The 19,325-nt window shown below is 37.0% G+C and overlaps 1 protein-coding gene across 2 annotated transcripts in view; it reads left to right on the top strand.

Annotated features, from left to right (window-relative positions):
• The window catches only part of TSHR (thyroid stimulating hormone receptor), a 151,684-nt gene that overhangs the window by 52,018 nt on the left and 80,341 nt on the right, over nt 1–19,325 (top strand). The gene's annotated exons all lie outside the window — the stretch shown is intronic.

Here is a 19,325-nt window from a genome sequence, read left to right as displayed (position 1 = left end):
GAATACTATGCATTTTATTTTAGACGTTCAAAAGCATTGTCAGTCTGCCAGAGGCGTCTTCCAAGCTTTTGACTTAAACATCTGGGGATATTTATTAAGATGAGAAAAAATGGAGAAAAGCCAAGTTTGAGGTTGGAATGGGTAGACAGAGATTATATTAGGAGTCAGATCATAATGAGGTATAGTTAAGCTCAGTTAGCCTGTGAACTCAATATGTTATAGTGAAACACAGAAAACTTACCTGTAATTCAAAAATCGAACCGAAACCTTTAAACCAAAGCTAAAGCTATGCTTAAAACATGAAGCACTAGCAGGGAAAAATCTTAATATTTAGGCGATGTTTATTCTAAAAGCCTCTTATGCAGTAAATCTATTTTGTGAAATGGAATTGATTGCCCAGAAGAGCTGCTTTTCTTCCTGTCAACTTTATGCTAACTAAAAGAACACAAAAGTATATATAGTACTTACAAGTAGTCATTATATTTCAGAGAAAGCCTGCATAATAACTCAACTGAGAACCCTTAACTAATAATCGTAACTATGTAAATCTTGTAAAAATATACTTAAGGTCAAAACAACTTGATATATTCTATAGATGAACACACACATACACAGATTTTCAATCTTTTTATTAGGCTGAAATATAAGATATTGCTGGCTTTGGGTGAAAAATAATTTTGAAGTATAAGTTGTTTTGTGTGGGTTTCATATGGTATGACCAAAAGTTCTGGACCAGTACCTTGGGATCTCTGATGAATTAAAAGGAAATCTCTGATATTCATGTCAAAACAACTCAAGATCAATTCAGACTAGATAGACAGATGGATAAATAGATGTTTTCTTATATTTTACTGAAAGATAAATGTTGAATCGGAGGGCAATATATATTCATTTCTACCTTTAATCATTTCAAATTTCTTGGAAACATAGACTGTTAAACATGGTAACAACCCTAGATAACTACTCAAGGAATTTAGGTAGTTAATCAAGTATATGAGTGTTTCAATTTATTCATTTTTGTTTATACAAATCAAGATTTTATTAAGCTGTCCACATTTTAGTCTTGGGAGCACCATGGTTGACTTTTTCTATTTTTTTTAAGTTGAAGTGTAATTGGCTTAAAATACTATACTAAGTTCAGGTGCACAACATAATGATTTGATATTTTTATACATTACAAAATGATCACCATGATAAGTCCAGTTGCCGTCTATCACCATACAAAGATTGCAGTATATTGACGATATTCCTCAGACTGTGTATTATATCCTGTGACTCATTTGTTACTGGAAGTTTCTACATCTTAATCTCCCTCACTTATTTCACTCATCCCCCGCTCCCACCTCCCTTCCCTCTGGTGACCACTAGACTGTTCTCTGCATCTATGTGTCTGTTTCCTGTTGTGCTACATTTGTTCGTTTATTTTTTAGATTTCATATATAAGCGAAATTATACAGTATTTGTCTTTCTCTGTCTGACTTATTTCACTTAGCTAATACCCTCTTAGTCCATTCGTGTTGTCACAGATGCCAAGATTTCATTCTATAATAAATGTTTCAATTTATTTCCACTGGTTACAGGGCAGTCTTGAGGTCAGAGAGATCTTGTTTTATCTATTTATTTGACAAACCGCTTTTGCTGTCTCCTCATTAAGCCAGATACTGATAGAAGCAAACTTCAAATGATGAACAAAATTCATCCTAACTGCCTCACACAGGATTGGTTTTGTGGGACTCAGTTTTGTCTGTTATTGGGGTCAGATAAGGATAAAAGCATATGCCTCAAAGAGTTGTTATGAATATTAAATGAAATTCATGCATGGAAAGTGTTTAGCAAAGTGTCTAGCATATGGTACAGTTTCAGTGTACCTAGCTATGGACATTACTGTGGACCAAACCCTCATTTTAAAGCTAAAAAACAACTGTATCACCCAAACATTCTCATTCTGCTCACACCACCAACTCCTCTTACCTCTGCACAGGTTTTTACTCTCAGACAGCCTTGTAATATGGTGGCAAATATGCACGCTGGGAGCTCTAGACTTACACTGTTGTTATGCTAATGATTCCAATATGAAGACTGTGTCTTTGCCCAGAGATTGGTGGTCGGTGAGCAGAGTGAGGGATTAGCCCCACTTGGACCACATAGAAAGTATTTATGAGAAAGTATTTCCAGCGCTAGAAACCAAGGATCAAGGAAAGGCGGGCTAGACAGATAAGAGCTATAGCTACAACAGTTCACTGTAGTGAAACAAATTGGAAAAAGTGAGGTGGTAGTGAGGGGCGGGTGTATCTGCAGGCACACATGTGTATTTGTGTACTGTGACTAAGACTTAGATGAAGTCTAGAGCAATGGACTAGAAACCACAAAACTGATCAGTTCCTAAAGACAAAGAAGGCAGAATGTACACTCAGCAAAGGTTACATTTCATATTTGCATCCAAATTCTTTCATTTTACACTCTTTTGCACAATTTCTTATTATTTAATATGATACGGTTCACTATAGCACTATGGATTAGAGCCACTGATCTAGGACTCCTGTGATTGCAATGATTCAGAAACCCATCTCAAATCACCATTTCATGAAGATAAAGATAAGAGTTGAAGGTAGGCATAGACCTATCTAGAGATGACAAAGCCAAACCAGATTTCTGTCCCAGGTGGATGCAAGCGATATATTTGCAAAGCAGCTTGTATTTGCAAAGATAGAATCAGACAGGTACACCCATGAGATTAGATCCTGTAGTATGGAAGAACAGGAAAGGTAGAACTCCCTGAAGAAGATTCCATAAGAATCTTAAGCTTCAAAATATGTGGGCAACAACCGGCACTTTCTAAATGAGCTATGAGTAAAGACGTTTTCTGGATAACAATATCTGTGAGTATTTGGCTGCACTTTCACTTATGACCTACTTTGACCCTTTTCTAAGTATACAACCTCAGTTCTCAATGACTGATGTTACTCAATAGCTGGTATGTCATTCACCAATCTAAATGTGGGCTTTAAAATTGCAGTTATTAGTATGGATAGGATGCTTAAATTCATGTGTTAGCTTGACTGAGCCATGAGGTGCCCAGGTATTCGGTCAAACATTATTCTAGGTGTTTTTAGATGACACTAACATTTGTCTAGGCCAAGTGAGTAAAGGAGATTGACCTCTCGAATGTGGGTGCTTTCAACTGAAGCTGAAGGCCTAAATAGAACAAAAAACTGACCCTCTTGCGGTGAGAGGAGACGCCTACTGCCAGACTGCAGACCTGGGTTACTGGTCTTTTCCAGTCTCTAGACTTAACTGAAATATGGCTCTTCTTGGATCTCAGGCTAATGGCTTTTGGACTGGAAATTGTAGCATCGCCTTTCTTGGTTCTCAGGCCTTCAGATTCATGTTGGAACTGCACCATCAGCTCTCCTGTGTCTCCAGCTTGCCAACTGCAAATCTTGGGACTTTCAGTTCCACAATCACATGAAAGCCAATTCCTTATAATAAATCTCTGTTGGGTCTGTTTCTCTGGAGAACTCTGACTAATACAATAGCTAAATCAGTAGAAATATGTACTTGTTTTTTAATGTGAGAAGAGGTGGAAAGTTAGGTTTGGACAAGTCTGAAGCTGTTTTTATGAATAAATCCCTAATGTTGATTTTTTTAAACTTAATACTTATCTTTCATATAAAATAAATTACAATGGGAAGGACATTGAACTGGGAGTTCAGATACCTGAGTTCTGGATTGGATTCTTTATTATAAACTATATATGAAACTTTGGCCAAATTACCAAGTCTTTCTAGGCTCAGGTTCCCTCACTTTAAAAGTTTAAAACTGGAATATTTTGTTTCAGAATAGTAAAGACATCTAGATCTTCTACCAGTCTCTGGAAACCAGCTAAAACCAATAAGGAAAATTAGCAACAGACACCCCCATTGTGATTATTAGATTCCCAGGTAGTGCAGTGGCTAAGAATCCACCTGCCAATGCAGGAGTCATGAGAGAGGCAGGTTTGATCCTCGGGTTGGGAAGATCCCCTGGTAGGAAATGGCAATCCACTCCAATATTCTTGCCCGGAAAATTTCCATGGACAGAGGGGCCTGGCGGGCTATAGTCCATGGAGTTGCAAAGAGTCAGATACTACTGAGAATACATGCAACAACAAAATTCACTTGAACCATAATGTACGTCAAGGGCAGTAAAATTGGACCAAAAGGAGGGGATGAACAGAAGGAAGAGGGCTTCTAAGGATCATAGCCTGACAGGTTAGAGTTCTCCTAAGTAGGAGAACTACTATCATTGCCGAAGAGCAGGACATGCATCAAACAAGATGGGTGGGCTCAAGGAGTTCTGGAAACTGCACAGACACCCTGCAGCGGCAGGGGATGTTATGTTTAATGGAGGCATTTGCAGGCAAGCTGACTCTTCAAGAAGTTTTTCTGTTTGGCAGATCAGGTGAGAAGCTGAATGATAAGCACTGTAGGTTCTCAATCTTCATCCTCCACAGAACGTAAACTCCATGGAGGCAGGATTTTCTTCTGCTTTACTGCTATATTCCCCAAATCTGGCATGGTACCCAACACAGGGAAAGTGCAAAACAAATATTTGCAGGCTGGTTGGATGGATGGGTGAAGAGAGGATATGGCTAAATCAGCCATTAACATACTTACACGTGATACACACACACACACACACACACACACACATCTTTTTGTATTATTTGGGACCTTAAAGATGGGAAACCTTGGGTCTTCCCTGGTAGCTCAGCTGGTAAAGAATCTGCCTGCAGTGCAGGAGACCCCGGTTTGATTCCTGGGTCGGGAAGATCCCCTGGAGAAGGGAATGGCTACCCACTCCAGTATTCTGGCCTGGAGAAGCCCATGGACAGAGGAGCCTGGCAGACTACAGCCCATGGGATTGCAAAGAGTTGGACATAACTGTGCAACTTTCATTGTCACTTTCATTTTGATGTGAATTGCAAAATCTTCGTGCTATCCCAGAGCACCTCTCTGTTCCTTCACATATTCTCATAAATTATTCTGCCACATGCAGAGAAAAATCCTTCATGATCAAGAAAGAATTTGATAGGATTTATCCAAAAGCATAAGATTTATGCAGAAAACAAAAACCTATTCAAGTAACAAAGAAAAAGAACAGAACAAATAAAAATCATAAAAGGAGCATCCATCGAGATATTTTTATTGCCGTAGAGCAAAACAGAACATGTGACTAAAGAGTTATCTGTGAGCTCATACTACTTAATGGGATACAGAGTCTCAAGGAAAAAAGAATAAGACAACATAAAATGTTTTAAAAAATTAATTGGCAGATCTTCGGACAGAAGTGAAAAAGAAAAAGAAAGTGTTCATAAGTACAAAAGCCTTAATGGGAACTGCAATGCTGCCAATGTTAAAAATGCATTCAAGACATCTTGAGAAAACTAAGCAAAATGAACTGGAAAAGAAAAATGACTACAATAGATGGGAAAAATGTAGCTAAAGAATACAGAAGGAAATTCAACAGGTGCAACACATGTTTTAAAAAATAAGAACAGATCAAAGGGACCACAAAAATATTCCGATATGTGTCAGAGAAGAAAAAAAGCCCTCCAGAAATAAAAGAAGACCTGAATCTATAGAATTAAAGGACACAGTATTCCAGCAGAGGACATAAATAGTTACAAATAGCCGTGGAAAATCTAGTAAAGTTAATGGATTTCAAAGGAAAAAAACAACGACAACAACACAAGAATATCCAGAGAGAGGGAACATAAAGATCTCATCTGAAAAGCAAAAGAATCAGGCTTCCCTGCTAGCTCAGAGGTAAAAAATCACCCACCAATGCACAATACACAGGTTAGATCCCTGAAATAAACAAAATTATTGTTTTTTTAAAAAGTGAAAGAACTAAAGTGGCTTCAAACTTTCCATATTCAGTGTTTTAGGAAGAACAAAGTCATGTCTTAAAAGTTCTCAGGGAAATAAAGTGTGAACGCCCAAATTATATACTGAGACACACAAAGTACTTTATCTCACTGTTGATATACGCAGTAACTTTTTCGAGTCTATTAAGAACTGAGGAAGATACAAACTACATGAGCTTTTAAAAAATGATTATCAAACTTAAGTCAGTCAAGATATGAATGTAATTACATATAATAAAAGAACCAGCTGTGAGCACAGAGTCACTTTATGTGTAGAACTCAGGTTAAAATAACTTGGAGGAATTATATGATTATAGAACAGACTGTAAATGTAATATAGTATTATTTTGTAGAAATAATATAATTAATGAAAACAAGGATCTAGAGAGAAAAGAGAATGGAGATAGAGTAAGTGTACTGATTTCCTGGTCTTCAAAGTAGGTGTTTATGGCTGATCTAAGATCAAGCATGTAACTAAACAAAATAAGTGTAGCAGAAAAGAAGAGCAAGAAGGTGAAAGAAATAAAGTATTCTGCAAACAGAATCATTCAGAGTAGGGCATTAGTAGATACTGGTTAAAGAAAGAGAGACTTATTATATTATATATATTATATGAAGTTATATGTTAGAAAGTGACAAAAATTACTAGAACTAAAATTGGACCATAAATCTTCCATGTTATGAAAAAAATATACACACTGGCAAAATGAACTAAGAAATCACAAACCAATGGTAAAATATTAGAAACAAATCACAAATGGCTTCTGTTTTTTTCTGAATGTTCTGGGAATATTCACAACAACATGCACATAATATAAATCACTCCTGCTGAGAAATATTCACAAAACAGGACAAAAAATTCTTTTAAATCTCACAGCCACCAAGGTAATAAAGAATTGAAACAAAGAAAAGGAAAAGGAAACCTAGAGAGGTGAATCCCAGGAGTGGGTGATGATTCTGGAAGAGTTGATAAGGAAGAAGGTGAGCACAGATTTTTGGCAGCCCCATTGGGGTAGATGGTTTAAAAAAAAAAAAAAACTCTAATCAAGTTTTGTCAAGTAAGGATCTCTGACAAAGCTCCACACGTGGAGTTGGGATTCCCAAGGGCTTCCTCTTAATGTGAAGAGTAGCTGGAAGAACTTGGGACTAAAGTGCAGTTCAAAGCATCTCAGTCTCTATAACTGGATTAAGGTGAGCTAGGATTGCCAGTGCCCCAACCTCCTGCCAAAGGCAAATGTTAATCCTCCCCGGAGAAAGATAATCCTACTTCAATTATTTCAACAATTATTTTCATATAAAATATCTTGCACACAATTAAAAGTAACTGGCCAAATAAAAAGGAAAGATGACTTACATAAAAATCAAGAGAAATAGCAGCAATGGAAATGGATGCACAGGAGATTCAGATACTGAACTATCAGACAACAACTTTAAAACTTTTAATAGAAGAGATTTTTTAAAAACCCAAAGTTGATTATTTTAAAAGGTGGAAAACATTGATAAATCCTGGGTGAAGCTTATTAAGAACAAAGAATCAGAAATGGAAAGGGATATATCACTGCAAAGCTTACAGATATTTTTATCTTTTTTATAGATATTTTTAAAATTATCATCACTCAAAGATATTATTAACTTTATATTCCTAAATATTAGAATTTAGATAAAATGGACAAGTTTCTAGAAAAAAATACAACTTATCAAAACTGACACCAGAAGAAATAGAAAGTCAGAATTATCCAATAAGCTTAAAGAAATTAAAAACCGTAACAAAGGCACACTGTAATTTCTCCAGACTTAACCCACTCACTTTTTCTTCTTAAAACTTTATTTCCATATTTTTGAGAAAGGACTCATTTTTCCATAGGAATGTTTGGGGAATTTTTTAGTTCCTGTTTCCTCTTCACCTTATTTTACTCAACTTTCTTAAACTTAGAAGGATTATATGTTATACTACATAGTTCTCAATTATATTTCAAACCATAGGAGGACAGACCAGGTGGCAGAAAGAAGAAAAGGAGGGAGATATGTAAGAAGGAAGAAAACAAGAGCTATTCTGATTTGAAACCACACCCTTTGCTGTCTGTTTATAGCCTCCTGACATGTAATAGTCATGAACAGTCATAGATAATATTAAATATGAAATATATTCAGAGAAGCAATATGGAAAGTGGTTAAGGTGTGTGTGTGTGTGTGTGTGTGTGTGACTGTGTAGTCTTGTAGCCCTTCATCAAGGTCCTTGGACATATTACTTAACCACTCTAATTTTCAATTTCCTAATCTATGAGATAATATCACCATGGTACACCTACCATATCATTATAAAAATTAAACAAGAAAATACATGTCACTATATTAGTACAGAACCTAGGACATAGAAGAACTCTGTGAATAGTAGCTATTGTTTACAATTATGATGGAGAGAAAATAAATAAAAATATATGTGATTTGATTTTAAAATGCGTTAATGAGGAAACATCCAAAGTCTCTTTATGTTTCTTTAGTGGAAATACAAACTTTCTATACTAAGTGGGAGAAATGAGTATGACCATTCCTGGAAGCTGTTCTAAGTTAGCCTACCTGATCTGATGGCCTATGAGTTGATCAAAACATTTGACATTTTTCTAAAGAAAAGAAAGTGAAATAATAACTTGGCCTTTCTTTAAAAATATATATACCAGGGACTCTATCCTTGCCAGTTATCTGTAACACGGTCTGTTGAGACTGCCCAGCATTGTCTGAAATTTCCAAGTCCCAGCACTATAAAAATAATTCACTAAAACCATCCTCCAAATAATTTTATGTTATGTACTTACCTAACACTGCACTTTGGACTACAGTATGGGATGGATATGCTGGGAATTATGTTGGGTTCAGTGAGAGTTAGTCATGCCCAGCTCTTTGCAACCCCATGGTTGAGAGTCCGTATAAAGCCTGTTTTGCCACAAAGAGCAGCCCCTGATGTTTGAGGAATGGTGTTTATTGGTTCTAGAAAGTTATTACCTATAATTACTGGAACATATTGATCACAGCAAAGAGGGCAGTTAAGAATGGCTGATGCAAATTCTGCAAAACAAGTTTACTGACATTCCTGTTTAAACCCTCAAAGAGCCCTTGAAGGACAAAAAAGTTACTTTCACAGGGAACTTTCAATTGCCTGCTCTCTGATGTCTAAACATAATAGGCTAAGTTCATTTTTTTCCCTTGTCTGTCAGCTAAAAGACCACAGAAAACTGATCCTTCACTTACATCAAAAAAAGAAATTACAAATTACATTGCTTTTGGTTAAATTCATTTTTCACCTCAAGGATTGAGCTCCAGGTCATCACATCAAAGTTTATTTTTTAAAAAAAGTCTGAAATTCTTTCTCTGAATTTTATTGAAAGTCAATTCTGCTTTAATTATTATATGGGATGAATATTTTGGTATGAGTCTTTTTCTCTTTCAATGAATTAAAACACATAGAAGCACTATTTAAAAATCGTGCCAGGAGATAATAAATGTTGAATCCTTTTCTCCAGTGATCTTTTGTTTTGTGAAACCAGCTTTTCCATATCTGAAGGTATCACTCAAAAAAGGACTTTACTGAAGTGTTTTTAATCATTCTGAATGCAGCCATCTGAATATGAGCTCCCAGATACCAGTGCATTTGGACTTCCCATCCAGTTAGACTATTTGATTCATAATAGAAAATCATGAGGTTTCATTTTTATTGTTGTCTCAATTGAGAAGACTGTCAGGAGGCAATCTTTATCGTCTTTTTTGTTTTAATCAAGAGAATTGTCCATGGGAGATGATTTCTGTGTAAAATATACATGGAGCAAATATGACCTCTTGGTCATGACATTTTTCCATTATCACACTGGAGATTTTTTTCAGGGGTACACATTATGTTCTGCTGCCCTTTTTGTATCATGTTATAGCATCATTAAACTTTAGACCTGTCTGTGAAAGCTGAAGTGTATCTGGGAACCAGGAGGCTCTGACTCATTGGCTGTGATGAGTAAAACCACCAGGAAATCCCTAGATTTTTCTTCCATAGATTTGAGTATTCAGGTTTGCCCTGCATAAGGCCTCAATTTTAGAAAATCTGTCCACACTTTTCTAACTAAGGACAGGGGAGATGGAAAGGTGGCCTCCTGATGGCATGTGCAGCATTTTACTTGGAAGAGCGTGGGTTCCCTCCTCCCTGCAGGTCTGCTATTGGCCTCAAGTCACCAGTGTAGGTCTCTACGGTCACGCCTCTGGAGGAATTACAACCACAGGAAGCAAAGTGGGCATGGCTGTATCTACACTGATATTTTGATGAATCATATTTACCAAAACCACTTAGTTTAAATTGAGCGATAATTTGAGTTATGGTAAAAATCAGTATATGTTTAAGAAAAACATTAAGCTTCAATTGGAAGAAATAGGTAAATTTTAAGGGCAATCCTGTCTACATTTGTTTCTTATTTATTTACATCTTGCTACTATAGAACACCAATAGGGTATCTTGTTTCAGATTTTAGAAGTTATTTTTTAAATCTGCATTTGTTTTATTCTCTTTCAATTATGTTTTAGTAGCTTATATATTTAAATCAATTTCCAAAAAGTCCTTTACGGTTCAGAAGGAAACATAGAATATTAAGGCTGAGCTTACTCCAAGAGAAATATCATGCAAACCGCATACATAATTTAAAATTTTCTAGTTGTCACATTAAACTAAGTAAAGAGAAATAGGTGAAATTAATGTCAGTCGTGTGTGCATGCATGTTCAGTCATGTCTGACTCTTTGTGACCCCATGGACTATGGCCCATTAGGCTCCTCTGTCCATGGGATTCTCCAGGCAAGAATATTGGAGTGGGTTGCCATTTCCTTCTCCAGGAGATCTTCCCAACCCAGGGATCGAACCTGAGTCTCTTGAGTCTCCTGCATTGTCAGGTGGATTCTTAACCACAACACCACCTAGGAAGCCTATGTTTGATTACATTAATATACCCAAAATGTGTAATTTTAACATGTAACCAAAATAAGCTTTATAAATATTTTATTCTTACTAAGTCTTCAACATCCAGTGTGCATTTTACACCTACAGCACATCTCAGTTCACACTAGCTGTGTTTCAAGGGCTTAGGAGCCACGCGTTACTATGACTGTTGTGTTGGTCATTGCAGCTCTATTCTACGAAGGGAACTTATAGCTATCGTACTGGATTGAAAGAACCGCAACCCTCAAACGTGATGCCTTTGACCTTTTAATGAAAACATGACTCTTCTAGAACTACAGAGCATGCTCATAGTTATCAGTAATAACAATCCAACCCTGCTCCACCTAACTACACTTTTCAAAAAACAGTTTATAACTTTTCTTTCATTACAAGTGAAACACATGTTTTCTGCAGAAAAATTAGAAAGTGCAGATTACAAAAAGAAAAATTTAAATATCTCTAATCCCACTCCTTGAGAACTTCTAACATTTTGTTGTATATCTATTTAGAAGTTTTTTTGTGTGATTTTTATAAAACAGTTTCATAATGCATGTATTCTTTTGTAACTGCTAATTTTTGACCTAGTATTACATTTTAAACACCTTCCCATATTCTTTTATGCAGTATTTAGATAAATTTTAATGGAAAAATAATATTCATTTAGTGCATGTACCGTAATTTATTTAACCAATCCTTTGTCTTTGGACATTGCAACTATTTACCCATCAAAAAGTTTGCTGTCACAAATGACTCTATTCTTTAGGTTTGTATTTTGCTCATGTTTGAAGTGAGGGAGCAGGGAACAATTTTATAGGTAATTCAAAGAATAGGAAGATAGTTGAAAATTGCAGCCATTTATATAATAGTTTTTTAAAATTTTGTCTGAATAGTTTGAAATATTCAGTTTAGCATTCATAAAGGATCCTCATGTAATTTACAGAAAAACCAGACACATGTCTAAAGACTGAATGCATTTTAAATTCTTTTAAGGCTAATGAAGAAAGAATGACAATTACAGTCTCTTCCTTTTCTCCAAGTAGATATTCTCAAAGAAAACAGCTAAACACTATCTCTTTTATGTTATAGTTTGTTTTTTGAGTCATCATCACTGTTGCAATGAAAACATAAATCCAAGCTCATTTCATTTTCTGAATAGTTAGGGAAGCTAAAGATCTAAAGGTAATTTCCTGAATGTAAAATATCTACTTCAATTGTCTCATTTTCAGGGTATGGGAAAAAGCAAAGAAGAAATATTATTCTCCATACATGAAAAAAACGTGAGGCTCAGAGAGTTTATAATTTATCTAAAGTCACAGAGATCACTAGTAACAGAGTTGGGACTGACCAGCCCAGTTAAAAGGCAGCTAAAATCTCTCCCTTATTGTACTGATGGAACACAGGTGGTAAAATAAACCCTAGTAATGCTGTGTGGAGAAGAATCATTTCTAGATTCCCTCTTTATAGGTTATTAAACTCTGTTATTACCCAAGTTTTCAAATAATTTTGCAACCAGAACAGAAATAATAAAGGGAAAGAGAACTATGGACATGAAACTTAACTTCTGTCATTTTGCAGGTGCTTCTTAAATCAGTCCTGTTACATTTATCTTAGCTTGTTGAGGTTTATGATAAAATGTGGCTACTATTAGCAATATATGATATACATAAAGTTCATAGTCCAATATATAACTGGGTATTTTGATTATCTATTATTGCATTAAAATGTAGAGGTTCAAAACAGCCATTGTAGGAACTTCCTTGGTGGTCGGGTGGTTAAAAGTCCACGCTTCCAATGTAGGTGGGCACAGATTCTATCTCTGGTCAGGAAACTAGGATCCCACATGCCATAAGGCATGGCCAAAAATAACAAGTAATCATTACAGGATATCTAAATTACATCAGAAATTGGGATAAGATGTAACTGAGGCATTCTCATGGCAGTGTCAGAGTTTATTTAATGGTATTCATGTGACAAATGGGTGTGGTTGGAGAGCCCAAGGTGCCTTCCTTCACATGTCTGCTCCTTCATGAGGATGGCTGAATGCTGGTCTTGGGTGGGGCTGGGACTTGAGTGCCTACACTCTGATCATTTCGGGGTAGTCAGATTTCTTTCATAACAAGTCATGAAATATCCTTCTAGGGGAATATTCAAAGACAACCAGGCAGAAGCTGCAAGACTTCTAATCCAATCTCAGGCCCCAAGAACACCACTTCTACCACATTCTTTGGTCAAGCAATCAAGGCCACCCCAAATTCAAAGGGAGGAAAACTTGTGGCCATTTTTTACTATCACAGTGGACATCAATAAATCTTTTTTCCCTTTAGGGACAGGAAATATGCTCCATAGCAAAGAGAAAAATCAGTTGATACCATCAGACCCGTAATGACAGAGATGATGAAATTAACCAGCAGTCAGTTATAAGTCTTCTAAACAACCTCAAGAGGAGAAAAGAAAACATGACCATAATGAGGAGAGAAATGGAAGATACAGGGAAGACCTAAAGGGAATTCTATGATTAAAAATATAGACAATGAAAAACCAACAGGATGGACTTTTTAATAGCATTAAAGACTACACAATGAAAAATGTTAAGACCTTGAAGACTTAGCAATAGGAAATATCCAAAATCAAGTACAGAGTGGGGGAAACATATATATTTAAAAAAAAAAGGCGTACATCAATGACCTGTGTGACAAAATCAATTTATTGAACAGACATGTAATTGGAGTTCCAAAAGAAGATGAGCGAAAAAGGGAACAGAAAAAATATATATTTGAAGCAATAATGACCCAAAGTTTTCCAAATTTGATAAAAATTCTATACTTACAAGTCCAAGGATCTCTAATGAAGCAACAGGAGAATTAACATAAAGAAAGCTACACTGGAGCACGTCATAATTGAATTACTGAAAACCAAGGATAAAGAGAGTCTCTTAAAAATAGCCAGGGGAAAAAATTAATACACAGACTTCCTGTCAGAAATTACACAGGTTGGAATGCAACAGAATGAATCTTTAAGTACTGAAAGAAAGAAAAAGCTGTTAACCTGTCATTTTATGCCCAGTGAAAATATCTTTCCATATTGAAGTCAGAGTAAAGACTTTTTCTGATAAAAGTTGAGCAAAATCACTGCTAGCAGACCTGTACTAACAACAACAAGAGCAACACATTAAAGGAAATTCTTTAGGCAGGAAAAAGATACATGTCAAAATGGAAATTTGGATCTACATAAATGAAAAGCAGCTGAAGTGGTGTGGAGAAAGAACGCAGTTTGAAATCCATGTATAACAGTTAAGATGCAAGCAGCACAGAAAGGAGAACTAACTCATTCAAAAATCGTAACACCTGAAATGCAAATTAGGAATGGGAAGAACTTGTTTTTTTATCGTTTTTCAAATAAAATTATTTTTTTTTCTCCTTAACAACAGGAACATAACACATACACATGCATACAGATACACACATCTCTTTAAAAAATTTGACCCTTGCTTTTAACATTTCTGAATAGAATATACAGATGATAAATATATGCATAATATCTCTTTGATGCCTCACTCATTGTTATGACTGGTTTAGAAATTTCTTAAACCAATAGTCTTTTCTCCCTGGATAAAATTCGCTGATGTTACTTTGAAATTTATTGAAAGATGGTGAACTTAATGAACTGCCAGTTTGCATGTGGCTATCAGAAAAAAAATGTTACCCCGTGCTAAAGCCTGCAATGGCATTTTTAAGGAAAGCTACTTTTGAACACTGGACAGATGACAGGTATTCACCAAGCTGCTTTTATCTGGAGTACAAACTGAAGGCCAGCTCTGTTTACGGGCATCATTGTATAGAAGACCTAATACACTATAATTCCTGATACTCACTCAGTACTGTGCAATATATAATTCACTTTTCATTTCTCCTCATAATAACTCAGTGAGAAAAGTGGATAATATCATCACTCTTCTTTGGCTAAGATTCAGAACTCCCTGACTCCCAGTCCATCACCCTGCTTCCTTCACTTAATCTTTTAATCCTTCAGATTCTGCTACAAATTATAGCCTTCAGGTTTCAGTTTGAATCAGCTCCTCAGAGAGGACTTCTTACATAACTTGCAGAGAGCTGGGCTCTTCCTTCATCATACTAACAGTGATAATAATACAGTAACCTAACTTTATTATTAATAGGTAGATTTTTTCAAGTCTAGGTCCCTCACTGGTCTTAGCCTCAAGAAGGCAGGACCTCCATCTGAGTTGCTTATCACTGCATTCCCTGCACCATGCATGGTGCCTGGAACATGGTAAGCACTCAATATCTGTATGATACTACTTCACAACAAACAAAAGAGTCTATGGTTATGTAGTTTCAGGACACCACAGAGTGAAGGATAGGGGAGCCTGGTGTGCTGCAATCCATGGGGTCACAAAGAGTTGGACATAACTTAGCAACTGAACCACAACAACAAGTGTGTGTGTACTTTGTAATGGAAGGCTTGCAGGAAACCGGACTGCTATTCCTTTATTTTATGAACTTAAGTCACTTGACCTTTTTTCGGATTATTCATCCACAAAGTAACAAGGTTTAGACAAATATGTAGGTTTTAAGCAGTGCTCCTCAAAGCCTTAAGTGTGCCCTGAGGGTTGAGGAAGAGTGTTCAGGGAATCATTATGTTTTTTTTTTCTTTTATTTGCATACCAAAGTAAACAGCAATCCAAGGATCTATGATAAAATATTCCCAATAATATTGAGGCTGCCCTGTAATGCTCCCTGGTGAATTAGGAGCAAAAGGGAGTAAAATTTTAAAGTAACACATAGTGGATCATAACAGAGATATATAAAATCTCGTAAAGGAAATAGAATGACCGCCTGCAATCTGGCTGAAGAAAATATCCATCATGCAGAGAATTGGTCAGCCACAAAGAGAGAGAAAAGTGGAATCACAGATGAGAATCGTGGAGCTTCCCATCTAGTCAGACAAATGAAACTGAAGCCAGTGAACGCCAAGCACTGTGATCCCACAGAGAAGGCCCTCCCTTGGAAGGAGTGGTGGGCTGTCTTACCCTGAGAGCATTAAGAAAATGATTTCAACTCCTTGTTTTGATTGATTTCACGTCTTCTTCAAAAAATCTTCCGAATCTGTCCTGGTTCCCTTCAGTAGTCTGCTCACATGAAAAAATGGGCTTTGGCATCATGAGTATTCCAGTCCATGTGACAGTTGTATTCCTCATCATCGATTAATAAATTGGCAAACGGATGTGTATGTTTTCATGTCTTTTAAAAGACAAATCTTATATTCACTATGTGTCAAATGTTGTTCTAAGTGTTTCTAATAATTTAGTAAATCTGCATGGCAACCCTATGAGGTGGTATTAATCATCTACATTTCATACTTTGCAGAACAGCAGTGGAGTATACAAAGAATCTGATGCCTTTTGCCTGTGATTAAAACCCTGCTCTCCTACGGAACAGCTGTGTGGCTTTTATCAAGTGACTTAACTTTCTTGTATCTCAGAGTATCATATATAAAATGGGGATAATACTACTACCTAACTCACAGAGCTGTTACAGTGATGTTAATAAATATAAGGCACTTTCATAGTGCCTGGCACAGTTCGAGCTATGTAGTACTGTGCTCAGTCGTTCAGTTATGTCTGACTCTTTGCAACCCCATGGACTGTAGCCCACCAGGCTCCTCTGTCCATGGGATTCTCCAGGCAAGAATACTGGAGTGGGTTGCCATGCCCTCCTCCAGGGGATCTTTCCAACCCAGGGATCGAACCCAGGTGTCCTGCATTTCAGGTGGATTCTCTACCATTTGAGCCACCAGTGAAGCCTAAGAATACTGAAGTGGGTAGCTTATATCTTCTCCAGGGGAACTTCCCGACCCAGGAATTAAACCGGGGTCTCCTGCATTGCAGGCGGATTCTTTACCAGCTGACCTACCAGGGAAGTGTAAAGCTATGTAGATATGTGTCATTTTCAGTTTAGATCCTTGTATGAATCTGGATCCTTCAGAGAAATAGAATACACAGAGAGAGAGAGAGACATAGAAAGAGAGAGGAGGGTTTTTTACAATAAGCTCACACAACGATGGAGGCTGAGAAGCCTAAGCCCTGAAACCGCAAGGCCGGACACACAGCGGAGCTGATGGTACATTTCCAGTCCGGGTGCAAAGACCCGAGAGTCAGGAGCGCCTCCGTGTAAGTTCCAGCTACATTCGAATCCAAAGGCAGGGGAAGACCCAAGTCCCTGCCGCTGGAGATAGACAAGCCAAGAGAGACTTTTCTCTTATACGGTCTTTTTTTCCTACTCAAGCCTTCAGTGAATTAGATGAGGTCCATCCACACTGGGGAGGGAAACCAACTTTACTCATCCTACTCATTCAAATGTTTACCACATCCAGAAATATGCTCACAGACACACTCAGAATAATGTTTAACCAAATATCTAGGCACTCTATGGCCCTGTCAAGTTGACAGATAAAGTTAAACTTCACCCTTGGGTTTACAAATATATGTTTTTTTATGACCTTGCATTTCTCCAAATCTATTAGCAACTAAAATTACCAGTCAAGATTGCTACATACACATCTACCAGACTGGCTAAAATTTAAAAGATGGGTAATAACAGGTGCTGGTGAGGACGTGGAGTTAACTCCCATCCGTCACTGGTAAAAGGGAACATGGTACAGTCACATTCAAAACCAGTGGTGTTTGTTATAATTAAGTATATATTTGCTTATGATTCACAAATCCTATTCCTAAGTATTCAGCTAAGAGCAGTGATTGTATATGCACATAAAAAGTTTACACATGGATGTTCATAGAAGTTTAACCATAAAAGACCCAAATTGGAAAAATATCAATCAGAGAATGAACAAAAAATTGTGTACATTCATAATTAGCCATAAAAAAGAATAATATGTGCAACAACATGGATGAATCTCAAAAACATTATGTTGAACAAAAGAAGCCAGACAGAAAAAAAGGTGGCTAATGTATGATTACATTTATGTGAAGTTAACAAAGAGAGCAATTTTTTTTTAACTTTTTATTTCATTGTGGAGTATAGCCAATTAACAATGCTGTGTTAGTTTCAGGTGGCCAGCAAAGGGATTAGCCATATATATGACATATATCCCTTCTCCCCCAAACTCCTCGCCCATCCAGGTTGCCACATGACATTGAGCAGAGTTCCATGTGCTATACAGGAGGTCCTTGGTTACCCATTTTAAATAACATATTGATCCCAGCTCCCTATGTCATCCCCCTGTTCTTCCACCCTGTCAACCATAATTTTGTTCTCTACGTCTGTGAGTCTGGTTCTGTTTTATAAATAAGTTTATTTGTATCATCTCAACACAGAGAGCAATTCTGTGGTTATCTTCTGAGAGGGGTGGGTTACTGATTGGAAGGGGGCACAAGAGAACTTTCTCAGATGATAATAGAGTATTCTATGTTTTGACCCAGGTTCTGGTCACATGGGTATATATGTACATATATGTATAGTATAAGTATACTGGCCTATACTTACAATTTAATATTTTAAGGCAAGGCAAAAAAACTTTAACATTAAGTTTCTCTCTGCCCTTTGGTCTCTTCCCCCTCTCCTGTGCACTGTGTTTCTGTATTATATGATAACCAGACCTCCCAGTGGCAGAAATAACTGCTCAACAGTAAAATAAGTGTTCTCCTTCTGGCCCCAGCCATGTGACTCCTTAGACGATAACACTCCTTTCGCAGTCCTAGAAGGAATCACAGGAACTCACTACTTGCCCACGTGTGCAGGCATCTCTGGTGAACTTTATGTGCAGCGCCAACGGACCATTTCCCTTAAAGACAGTGATGATATACAACAGACTAGTCGTATGACACGGGGCGACACTGAGTCACACCTAAGGAAAGTTCTTAGCTTAAATACTTAACTGATGACCTGTCAAAGTTACTAGTCATATTACTTGTATTCTGCCTAATTTTATAATTTTCTTACATTACCAAATGCGTGACTGAGACTCAGATAAAGTGAATGATGATTAGGTCACTTGAAACCTGATTGGTCAAATATATAATTCTATAAGATCAACTGTTGTGATAATATAACTCTAAATATGGGAAGAAGGAACCAGAGGGAACAATTTCCTGGACTTCTCAGACCAATAAATTGGGCTTCCTTGGTGGCTCAGATAGTAAAGAGTCTGCCCACAATGTGAGAGACCCAGGTTCAATCCCTGGGTTTCCTTTTCCCTGGAGAAGCAAATGGCAACCTCCTCGAGTATTCTTGCCTGGAAAATCCCATGGACGGGAGGAGATACAGGTTCAATCACTGGGTATTCTTTTCCCTGGAAAAGGAAATGGCAACCCACTCCAGTATTCTTGCCTGGAAAATCCCATGGATGGAGGAGCCTGATAGGCTACAGTCCATGGGGTCGCAGAGTCAGACACGACTGAGTGACTGACACTTTCT

This window comes from Dama dama, chromosome 12 (genome assembly GCF_033118175.1).
Source record: "Dama dama isolate Ldn47 chromosome 12, ASM3311817v1, whole genome shotgun sequence".
Lineage (NCBI taxonomy): Eukaryota > Metazoa > Chordata > Mammalia > Artiodactyla > Cervidae > Dama > Dama dama.
The sequence above is the reverse complement of the archived record's forward strand: the minus strand, read 5'-3'. Positions and strand labels throughout refer to the sequence as shown.